Source organism: Armigeres subalbatus, unplaced genomic scaffold (assembly GCF_024139115.2).
Source record: "Armigeres subalbatus isolate Guangzhou_Male unplaced genomic scaffold, GZ_Asu_2 Contig30, whole genome shotgun sequence".
In the NCBI taxonomy this organism is placed as follows: Eukaryota; Metazoa; Arthropoda; class Insecta; order Diptera; family Culicidae; genus Armigeres; species Armigeres subalbatus.
The window spans coordinates 24,972-37,603 of NW_026943042.1; the positions used below are offsets into that span (position 1 = coordinate 24,972).

General features: G+C 39.9%; 1 protein-coding gene across 1 annotated transcript in view; it reads left to right on the forward strand.

Moving 5' to 3' along the window:
• The first annotated feature begins 1,418 nt into the window (after window positions 1-1,418).
• Window positions 1,419-12,632, forward strand: part of LOC134203961 (knirps-related protein-like) — an 85,502-nt gene continuing 74,288 nt past the window's right edge. Inside the window, 1 exon segment of the mRNA XM_062678799.1 lies at window positions 1,419-2,805. The gene's annotated coding sequence lies outside the window, so the exon portion shown is untranslated.

Genomic DNA, 12,632 nt, shown 5'->3' on the forward strand with positions numbered 1-12,632 from the left:
TTTAGATTAAATATATAGAACACCCCTACTTTAGTTCCTCCCATTCCAGCTACGTTCATGTTTCTTCAAATAATCATATTTTGTATGAATATACATAACAGTAAAATATTCATTTGAAATCATGAATTTGATATACAAGCCTAAATTTGAATTTCAAAATGCAAAATAACCCCTTTTCTAACCCCTCCCACACCCTAGATACATCCCATGTTTTTAAAATAATCGTATTGTATATTATAATTGAAATTTAAAAAAATAAAATTAAAAAAACCGAAGAAAAAATACTCCGGATAATCAAGTCTAAAATTCCGGATAATCAAACCCTGGATAATCGAGTCTCCGGAAAATCGAGTCCGACCTGTTTATATTGTATGATACCTTACAATTTGTTTGCTTTTCTCACATTACCTATAAAGGATCTTACATTTTTTGTATAAGGTTTTATAAATTTCAAATATGCTGATTTCTAATTTAAACTTATAATAAAATCTAACTTCTGCCATTGGGTGTGATTTTACTTCATTATTTTCGAAATAAGAATCTTATTCCTTATTATTATTATTTATTACTTTATTAATGTGATTTTTGACATGAAGTTCATCACTAAGTTAAAAAAAAACGTTAAATTGATTGCGTCTTAGTTTTACAACTTCGTGTACGTATACAGTTCATGTATTCAAACATGTGTATGGAAATATTCCACGATGTCACCGTTTATCAATCTAAAGTCATTAACTTGCCGTATTCCACGGCAACAATAAATCAATCGAAAGTTTTTCATCGACTTTACCGTTTGATTCCATCCTGTTTCGATCAAATTAAGTTGCACAAATCCACCCCAGCAGATCACCGCCAAGATCTGGATTCCGCCTCCGTTTCAACGACGTTGATAGTCGACCTGCACGCAACGACAAATGCGAGCGGGTGTTGTCACCAACAGCGACTATACCATTCACGGCAGCAGCATCAGCAGCAATAGAGTTGAACACGCGAGACTCCGCCCCCGGGGCCGGCCGGTGCCGTGCGTTCATTGGCTCGATCGTTTCCCCCTTCTATCGTTTGTATCCGTTCGTTCCGTATGAAGCGCGCGCGCGCGAGCTCGCCCGTGCCTTTTGCCTACCAGAGTCTACCTGTTGTTGCGATCGCGTCGTCGAGGGGGTTTTCTTTCGTTGAGGCTCGGTTGAGCAATACCCGCATGCCGTCTTCACCGTCTCCGCTTCGCACTGTGTTCTTCTGTGGTGACGAGCGAGGGCTACGCAGACCAGCGCAAGTGTGGTGGATTTCGGTCGCCTTGGACGGGGTGGCTTTTTCTCGTGTATGCAATGGGAGAAGAAACTCGAGAACCAATACCAGCGAGCGGGAAGGTGTCTTGGCTTTTGATTCTTCGTGTGCTCGCAAAGGGGCATTTTTTCTTCTGCTGGTGTGCCGAGGCGCTCGGCGGTGATTTTCGGTTTCAGTTACTGAATGTGCGCGCTCTCGATCACATGGTGTGTGGTGCGTTGTGGAACGGGATAAGGCTATTGTTTTGGACTCCTCTCAACCGGTTCAGCGCTGGTGTGTGCCTTATGCAGAGGTCGTAAGAAGACCCCGTCGAGTGGTTTATGTGCAGCAGCAGCAGTGACCAGCTGGTGCAGCGATAACGAGGTAACCACGCGCCTTCCTTACGCCTCGGAGTAGTGCTGGTGGTACGACGCGTAAGGCGCTCTGTTTCGTGGTGGTGGTAGTGGTCGAGGGTGCTTGCTGGTGACGATACCCCGGTGGGTTCTGGCGGGCCCTTCTGGTTTAGGCAATCAGTGATCCGGCAGCGTGCGGGGTTAACAGTTCCGAAACCCCGGTCCAGCGAAACAGTTTCCGCTTTTCTCAGTCTGAATTGTACTGCGAACGCATCGTGTTGTCGTGACGGTTGGATTGCGCATGCGCAATTGATAAGGGCGTGATATGTTCATTTTGGTTGCAAAATAAACACAAACAAATTCGTGCTCCTCAGTGATAAAAAATAAACGAAAAGTAGCATAGCTCAATGCAACGAGAAGAGATAATTGAACGCGTGCGTTTTGTGATAGCTCAGACCAAAGCTAATCGTTGGTAAACATAGTGAATGAATTGCAAATTAACGAGTGTCTTCAAATTGAAAGCAGAACAACCAGAACACATAATACAGCAACAATCTGAAAGGGCAGCATAACAAGTCGCCCGGGAGTGCTTATCAGATCAGTGTTAATTGTTGGCCACACGACCGATCACCTCGTCGGCGAGCAACGATTTCTTCCACCGTTTGGGGCGTGATATGGTTTCCTCCTGAAAATTGATAGTGAAAACAACTTGCCTTAGTTCGCTTTTTCACGGCTTTTTGGATGAACTGGATTCTTACCGTAGTGGAGCAGCATCATCCGTGGATGATCAATCGTTAGACCAATATCGATAATGTGGTGATAATACGGTTATAACGAGGAACACAAACACAACAGTGCGGCAGAGTGTGTGCAGTTGACTTTTTCCGGAGAAAAAAAATAGGGAGGCACGGTCCCATTTTCTGAAGTGCGAATGGTCGAGTTGGGTGCCGTGACGCCCGGGTGTACAATTGAGCCGTGATAACGAGATCGTTGAAAATCGATCCGGTGTTAATCGAATTTACTCTTTGGAAAAGTGTTAATCGCACGCCAAGTGTGCCAGCAGCTGGATGCCCAAGTGAGAATTGGAGTGATTTAGATAAAGAGACGCGAACCAATTGAGAATACACCTCTGGTGTTTACTTCGGACGTGACAGAGATACAGTTTGGACCGCGATAAGGAGATACAATCAAGGTAAGTCCAATGAATTGTGATCATAAATCAATTATTCAAATTTTTTAATTGACTGAATAGGAACATTCATCATACCAGATATTTTCGATAAATAAACTAACTCGGTATTAAGAAAATTCATCGAAATGCTTTTCGTGGCCACGAAATGTGCAATCAAATAAAAATCATTCAGAGCCGTCGGAATTATTCATATGAATATTACGCATCATAATTGTGTACGATTTGGAACAGAGTGATAATGAATAAGTGTAGAACTGATCAAACAAATGTATCAAAATTCATGTTGTTGAAGATAGAAAAGTTTTGAATATGCTAATTTTAACAAATTTTGATATACAATTTATAAACATCACACAAGATTTAAAAAATGAAGCGCCAAGGAAAATCATCAAAATTCCTTACCTTTTTTAGAATAAGTCTAACAAAGGTTTGATTGAATAAATCCGGATTAAATCGCTCTTTTGAAACGATTTTCGTGAAACAGCTAAACATGTTGATTTTCGCGTTAAACTGATTGAATCGATCGACATTTTTTTCAGTCGAACATACTTTGATGGTGTACCTTGGGGGATTGAAATTCGTCCAGCACCGAAACCCGTTCACCTCACGACTGATAACAAATTAAATGAGATTAAATGTTTAATTAAAAAATTAATTGTCTTATCATTTTCTTATCTTCTCTATATAATAAAAATGAGTTGAGATTTCCTTCCTGACGATTTAACCCGCGGACGGGTTGGCCGATTTTCAAGATTTTTTCCCTAATCGATTCGTTTTGAGATTCGCAAGGTTTGTATACACAAAAAGTTGGTGAATTTAACGGGGAAATGTAAAAAAATCATTAGAACACAATTTTGGGTAGGCTGTTGAGAAAACAAAAGCAAAAAAAATGATCTAGAGTGCGGTGCTGCAAATAGTTCAGTATGTGACATTTGCAACACCCGGGCAAAGCTGGGTTTCTTTCTCTAGTGTTCGATAAAAAAAATCGACCATTGGAATGAAAAGTAGGCCTTGAAACTAAAATGCCAAAATTTCAAAACAAATCGCTACCCACATTTCGGGTGTCATTTTTTACATTTTGATAATTATTCGTCAAGAAGTGTTTAATTTAGAAGTTTGATTTAAGTTTTACAGTGAAACAGGTTCAATCAACGGAATTTCAGCTACACAGACATCTAATTAAGGTATTTTTTATCCTACTTATAAAGCTATTTGAGCCAATAAATATGGACTAATTGATATATTGAGTTCTTGAATATCTGTACAGATAACGTTTCCCTGATACAAAAACCGTCCATAGTGGACGGATTTTGATTCAAGGGATGTTTATTTATTTCCATTATTTAATAAACTGTTTATATTTAATGTACAGTAACGTTTAATCTATTACAAGTGGCATCCCTTATGTACCCAATTGATTCTTGAACACGTTAGCTACTTTCTAATTGAATTTCCCAAAGGCTAATATAAATATCGAAGGGCTTGGGCACTTAAGCTTCGGTGGATTTCGGAGGATTTCGGTGCCCCACGGCAACTAAGAACGATTTTTATCGACAGAGCTTTGTGACTCTTTTTATTGATTGAAATGAAAATAAATTCATAAAAATGGACAATTAACCTATGAAAATATTTATTATCTCCATTATTCAATAGTTTTCGAATAGCCAATTTTGGTCTTTTTATTTCTGATGCTGTAGATAATCCAGCCAAATCAATTTGTATGAAATGGATATTTTGTGACCCTGGTGTGAGTCAACAACTGTCTAAATATTCTAAAAAATATTTTTTGTGGGCTTCGTAGTCTTGCGATTAACGGCGTCAATCATCTTTGCTGCGAAATTGGGGTCCAATTCCTACACATTTAGTTAAACTTTTGTGTATTTATGCTGCATTCTTTTTATTTGTTTCAGCTTTTTCTAGTGATTTTTAGTCTTTCTATTATTGTCAGGGTGGTTTTCTTTAACTAATTATGCTCAAATGTGGCCTAAGGAAAAAAATCTTATAAAATATTTTTACGTTTGAAACATATTAAAAATTTGTTTGTTATTTGACTTCAACTAATGTTTTATGTCGCAAAAAAGCGAAACACATAAAACCCAAAGCACAAAAACTGCATTTTATGTGCTAAAAAAGCAAATAAAATGTACGAAGAAAATTGTCATAAATAAATAAAATTTACTTCAAAATAATTTGTAGTTCACTTTTCCTTAAGTTTTCATGCTAAAACAGCCCATATTGTACCAACGGAGTTTGGAGAAAAGTCAGCTCACATTCTTGAGATATTAATTTCTGCAGAACTCTTATCTGAATAGAATCTAATGATCTGAAAAGAATCCAATGAAATTTTTTATTCAATTCCTTATTCCTTTTTGCCTTTCTTTCGATAGAAGGCTCGGAGACCTATGGTGTTGTATACCAATCGACTCAGCTCGACGAATTGAGGTGATGTCTGTTTGTGTGTATGTATGTATGTGTGTATGTGTACAAAATTTTGTAGACACACTTTTTGGAACTTGACATTGGCTGAATATCTCGCAACAAGTTCCATTCGACTGAAAATCCTGTCCCATTGTTTGCTATTGAAAATTGGCCAGATTGGACTATGGGATCAGAAGTTATGGCCAAAATACTATTTCCTATGCGTAAAACACGCCAAAAACACTCACTCATATTTTTTAGTATTATTTTTGCACGAGAAAGGCACCAACACCACTAGGTGGATTAATCACGATTTTTTTAAAATAAATTGCACAAATTGTATTTTGCTGCATTCAGTTTTCTCAAACAATTTTTGGGCTGCAATCTTGTGGATTTTTTTTCCCATATTCAATTTTCGTCGACACTTCGTTGCAGAAATTCGGCAGCTAATTTCCTGAAAATCAGCCAACAAACGACTTTGTTTTTCTACTCAGAGCTGTTTTTTTTTCCATTAGTAATGAAATAAGGATTGTGTTACTTAAGTGGTATCTAATCTATCTCAAATCAGACACATTAATCGAAACCCCATACCCATCTCGATTCGAAACCCGTCAACTTATCACCTTCGACCATCTTTCGCAATGGCCCCGATCTCACCCGGGTAACGCGCATCTTAACACCATCATCGTAAAACCACCACCGTGTGTGAGTTTTTGAGCAAATCGCTGTGAGTTGTGACACCCGACATCGTCGTCGATTGACGCGCCGCGGAATCGGTTAATTAATTTACCTCGGTTAAGCAAAAGAAGATCTCACCTGTGCGTGCAGCGTTAGGCCGCCATCATTGGTCATTGGTCATTGGTCTGAAAAAAAAAACGCGCGCCCAGCATCGGATCGGCTTATGTTAATTAGCACCCCACCGAGCTCGCGCGCACCACTTCGATTGATCGCCCCAACAGTGGACCACCACTGCCGAACCGTCCGAACAACGAAAAACAAAAAAACACACAAAACCTCGCGGTGTAATACGGAAAACCCCACCCCACGATTGCTGGCACGATTCCACCCAAACACTCGTGAGAATTTACGACCCCGATCAATTAACATTTATTAACTTTTATAGATTCGAAACGGTGATGGACGCAACAAAAACCGTTCGAAAGTGGAAAACATTTAAACCTCACTCAAAAATCGCGCACCGAATGGTTCACACTTGACGAATCACCGACACCGTCGTTTAAGAGCGAAAAGCTTCAAAGTTGAAAGATTTTTCGGGATTAACAACGGCGGCGGACTCGTCTTCGAGTGCATCGCGCCGGAACAAATCGAATCAACAACAAACGACTTGTACATGAGCAGAACAACCAACAAAAAAACTCGGCGACGAACCCAACCAAACATGACTCCTACATCGACTACTACAAGCTACTCGGCAGTTACAATTAAATTGCAAATCAACGACTCGAATCAGGATGGATGGGAAGGATGCCAAATTTGAAGATTTTTTAAAAATATTTTTCAGAATGCATGGTTTCCTTGGGTGCAAGTGCAAGTTCGCTTACACTGTGCTTTACGAGCGAGGTGTCCTCGCTTGTGTAACAAACTTGAGTGCTTAATAAGCGATGAAATTAAACAAAAAAATATGTTTCTAGGTTCCCATCGCACTATTCGATCAGCATTGTAAGGTGATAATCACACTTGAATCGACTACAAGTCAAGTCAAATATTAATTGAGAAGTAGCTGTCACTAATTTCCATTGCATTAGTTAGTCAATGGTTTTAAATAATTCAATCAAAAAATCCAAGACAAATGATTGGAGGATTACGGATTATTTAAACACCTAGAATTCTGATTAGCAACATTTAAAAATTATTATTTTCAAGAATTCTTAAAACTTAAAAAGCAAGACACTTGCTGCGTCACGTCTTCCCTTGCAACCCTGGGCGGGAACCGCGCACACAAAGCAATGCTAATCGTCTTGATGGTGGTCATTAAATGTGCACAAAATTACACTTTATAAAACATCCACCGATCGCCCACCATGAGGATCAACCTGCTCCGGAATAAAAAAAACACAACCAACGTGTTTTATAAATCGCATTTTAATTATTCCCAATAGACCGTATTAAATCACGAAAATTGCCACAAGACTGCCAGCGTCGCTGGCCGGTAGCAACGAGCTGTTTTTGGCGCGCGGCAGCATGACAATTGCTGCAACCGCAACCACCAAGTGGTTGACTGACTGGGCGACTGCAAGCAGAACAATAAGTTCGCTTGTGTTCTGCGAATCTGAATAGGTTCGCGATTCTTTAGACCTTTTTTTTCTCGCTTTCTGTGCGAACTCGCGCGCACACGCGAAATGCCTTTTTTTCCACCGTGCTTGCAGTGCACTTGCACGGGGTAAACCGCGCGTCGGCCGTCATTCTTCGGCAAGATACACGTGAATAACAATGAGCCATTTTTGTGGTGGTTCGGCTGCAGCAGCTGTATGGGCGACTTCGCCGTTCACGAAGGTGACCGTGGGTCAGCGACCAAATGGTTCTTAGCGTCGAAGGTAGCAAGTGCAAGTGGGATCCGGTAGGAAGCGACAAAAAAAAGTGTTGCAACCCCACCGGTAATTGTGGGCAATTTCTGCGGTTGATACACGGCTTCGGTAAGCTGATCTGGGACATGTGTCACGTCACGTTTGATACTGCCTGGTCATTGTTTGCTGAAATTAAGTGAGTCAAGAAGGTGGAACCACGTTGCAGTTTAGATGCGATCTCGGTGTCCTGAATTGGAGCTAATTGAATGGTCTGCTTATTAGCGTCCTACATCATGGGTTACTTTGTTCGATACGAAGTTTTTGGAAGGATTTTAGCTACGTTCGAGCTCAACTGCTCGATTTGTTGATGGCTCATTTCTCCTAGGGCTCGAATTCAATATAAATAGCTTTTTTAATTGTTTGGAAGTCAGAATCATTCCTCTTTGGAATGACCAACCTTTCTTCTCAAGAGCAAGAGGTGAATCAGTCAAGTCCTGAAAACCTCTATAATAAAGAATAAGAAAAACCTTTCCTAATAGTAAACTGAGCTTCACCAGTCTTAAACAAGTTTAATTCGCCTATGTCACAGCATTCCAACTCCAAAAACGTGCTAACACCGAGTGATTTTACTGAACTCGCAATCCAAATCCTCGTGATTACAATTGTTTTACCAAACGAAACTAATCCATCACCATTAATCACCAAAAAAAAGACATCCACCAGTTCAAGACACTTAAACCTGCTGCGCGAAGTCAACCGTAACGTAGCATTCATTACCACCAGAATGCACTTCGCCGAACAAACGATGACTTATGGGCGTTGGTGGATGGACCCGCTGGCGCTGCCGCTGAGAGGGCAATGCACCCTGCTGCTGCTGCGGTCGTCCGTCACCACCCGATGCAATAACAATAATAATAATCGACCAAGGAACCGTGAACAATCCCAATTACCCACCCCCACGACGACGCCACACCGTGCCCGGCCGTGGCACTGTCGCATCTGTTGGTGTTGCACCTCGCGAATTTCGTTCGTTCCATTCTGGAGACGTTTTTTTTCTGCTTCGTTCCTTAGCAAATTTTCATTGTTACAATCTCGCGCGACCATGATCATCCGGGCGCTTCGGACACAGACGACTCCGTGATATGATGGACGATCCGATTGGGGTCTGTACCCCGGTAGCTAATTATATTTTTTTTTTCTCCGATGCTTTAAGAGCGAATGCTGATGGCGTTGCAGCTAATGTGGTGCATTTTTGACGGGCGCGCGCACGCGCAACCGATCGCTGCTCATCAACCAGTTAGCCGGATGCAGAGGATTATAAATCATCGGACGTGGACAGGCGTAACGTTCGGGGAAGTTCTTTGTTCGAGCTGATCTCGATTTGTTTTTCCATGCGAATTAGAAATTATGATCCTTGCCGGTTCTCACGACCGTAACCGCTTTAATCTGATTTTAATTATCGTGGCACTTGTTGAACTTTTGTTCCAAGCCCGCGGAACGCCCTTCGCGCTCAATCGGCTACAAAGTTGCATCCTTTCCCCACCGTTGAATGGTCTTTGATTTACATCATCAATCAAACGCGGACTCCGGCCGCGCAGCAGCCAATACCAAATGCCAACGGTTAGGGGGCTGCCCGCCTTTCCGCGCAAGATAAACACCACATTTAAGGCATCACACTTCTCGATCTTGTTCGTCGTCCGTCTCCCGGGACGACACAAATGAATTGGGGCACCGCACATTTTGCGCCCCGACGAGATTATGTTGCGCAGATCGGGGTGCATCGATCGCTAACCGCTTGGCTTGGAGCTGGGGACGACAAGGGCGTGGACCGACGACGAGCTGACGACGGTACGGGCGTAAAAGCGAACGCGAGGGCGTTAAATAGGTTCATTTCCCACGGTTTGTTAATCGACAACACAGCACAAGCCAGTACGGTACCAAGAGCCAGCGGTGCAACAGGCTCCAACGATGATGACGACCGGGGGGAAATCGGCAAGCGAAAAAGTAGAACTAGTTACGTTACGACACGGGTGACTCGTGAGTTTCGAATTCCGAGCGGCGGCGGCAAGGCAGTTGGCTAAGTGAAAGATGATTGCAGGGATGAAGCTTCTGGGCTGATTTGAAATCACAGAAAGGCAAAGCTATGCGAATTTCAACTATTTGTAAAAATTACTTACAATTTGAAGAGTTTCCACAAATTCCAAAAGGTGTGGACTCTAAACGGATTTCTAAAATAACAACAGTTTTAAAATTTCGAAAATTTGAATATGTGATTTGTTGAACTTGTTGAAAAACAACCAAAATGCAAACAAACTCAACAAAGATTAGAAGAAGTAAATTGCGACCATATTTTAAAATTTGGAGTAGCCAGTTTTCTTAATTTCAATTCGTAATTAGTTGGAATATTTTAAAGGTTATTGAGGTTCCGAAAAATTTCGAAAAGAGTGGAGCTGACGCAAAGCAGTTTCTAAAATTTTATTTTTATTGCGTGGTTTGTTGGAATCATTTAAAAAAAACTCAACATTCTGAAGAAACCCTAAAATGTTTACTCGGAAAGGGGTCATTCAAAAATGATGTCACAAGTTTTAGGGGGGGAGGGGGTCTAAGATTTTGTGACAGTACATGTACTAGGCATACAAAAAAGCGTGACAGAGGGGGGGGAGGGGGTCTAGAAATCCAAAAAAGTAGTGGACTTCATATTTGAATCGCCCCAAACGGAATTAAAAATGATTTTAAAGGGTTTCTAAAACCATGGACCAGATTCTAAAACTTCAAAGTTCAAATAATTTTTTCCTGTCTTTGAAACTGTCTATCCGTAATTTTGTTATAAATACTTTAAAATATTTCAAAACTATAAAGAAATTCACAAATTTCACAAAACTTGTATTTCGATCAACGTTCGTGTTGATATGATAATTTTAATTCTGACTCGTTATTTGTTGGAGTTCTTGAAAAAAAAACACACACAATTGGAAATTCTATACATTTTACAAAGAAAGAAACGGGTTTCTGAAACCAAAGGACAGGAACACCGTCATTCGACCAGAGGTCGTACAGATTGAACATTTAACACCTAAGAAGGATGAGACAACGGACAGAGAGAATTTTTCGATTATAAAAAGTTACCTCCTTACCGGGGTGGGAATCGAACCCACACTCCATAGCACATGCGTCTAGACGATTGACGTCGTTAATCGCACGACCGCGAAGCTCACAAAGAAGAAATTTCTAAAACATCAAAATATTCAGAAAAGTTAAAAAAATAACGAATTGCTTGAGGATTTTTTGTCAGTCTCTGGAAATTTCGAACCGTCTTTTTTTTAATATTCAAAATAAATCGCAAAATCAAAAATAATATCAACAAATTTCACACAGCATAAATTTCTAACGCATCTTTAAAATCAAAAAAAGACCTATTTTCGATCCGCTTCGATTTAATTCGGAATGCTTGCAAAAAAATCTCACATTTTACAAAGAAAGAATTCCGCTTGAGTTTCTAATATCGAGAAGCTCAGTTTCTGAAGCTTCCCGTTTCAAGTCAATCACAAAGCAAAAATTTCATAAATAATCTCAAAATTCAAAATTATCGAGTCAGGTTGAAAGTAGATTTCGGAAAAAAAAATTCCATTTGTTTAATCGGGATTTTTCAATTATTCAATTTTTAAGCAACAGTTTCCGAACGGCTTACTGAAACCGCGAGGTAGTTTCTGATATGAATTTCAACGCGTGATTTGTTAAATTTCTTTAAAATTATAAAATTTGACAAAAATATCTACAAATTGCGAAATTTTTTTTTTAAGTTTTGTTTTCTTAAATTATTGAAATTCATGCAAAAAAAATGGCATCCCTGCCATTCACCAAAATATTAGAAGATTTTTTCTTCTCATGTTCAGATTTTTTTTAATTTCTTGTTTTATTCGCGATATGCTGTATATTATCAAATAATTTGTGAGAAATTTATTCAAATTTCGAAAGGATGATTAGAACATTATTTTGAGCTTTTAGTGGACTGTCTTCACTTGCCATGCAACAGGCTCGTTTAATTCTACGACTTTTTCGTACATTTAACAGATTCGTATTTCGACCTCAGCAGTAAGGCCGTCTCCAGTGTCTCGTACTTGACTCGAATCAAGTTCAAAAGGATGATTTTTCACTTAGAAAGTTATGTCATTCCTCAAGTTTATTCTTGGTAAAAAAATTTCAAGAAAAATGCAAGTAAAAATTAGCTTAATTAATCAATCATCAAAAAAAATACAAGAATATTTACAAAATGTAGAGAACTTTCGTTTGGAAAAACGTCATTCGGCTGAGAGCCGTTTTGCCGAATAACACGTTAGGTCAAAAGTCATCTAGCCGAATTGATCGTTTTGAAGAAACGGTTCTTACTTCAAAAACAGTTCGGTCGAAAATATCATTTAGCCGAAACCAACATTTGGTAGAAATGGTCGTTTGGCCCAAAAGGTCATTTGACCGAAAAAGTCGTTCAGCCGACTAGATGATTTTGCCAAAATGGTATTTTGACAGAAAGGGCAATTTGGTTGAAAATGTGATTGAGCTGAACGAGTCATACGGTCGAAAAAGTTGTTTGGGCGAATAGGTCATTTGGCCGAAACTGACGCTCGTCCAAATCTATTGTTTGGCTGAACAGGTCAAACACACTTAAAAGTCCAAATTGTACGATTGCCGAGAATTCAAAAGCCGGGATCCTGGCAACGATTCCAACGAATCTCGGTAAAAATTTCGGTAAAATATTAGAAATAAGAAATAACCGGAACATTATCCGAGATCTCGGCAAAATAATTCTAAGTTTGTACGGCCGAGAATGTCGTTTATCCGAACAGGTCAAATGGCCGAAAATATCGTTTTACCGAAAGGGTCGATTGA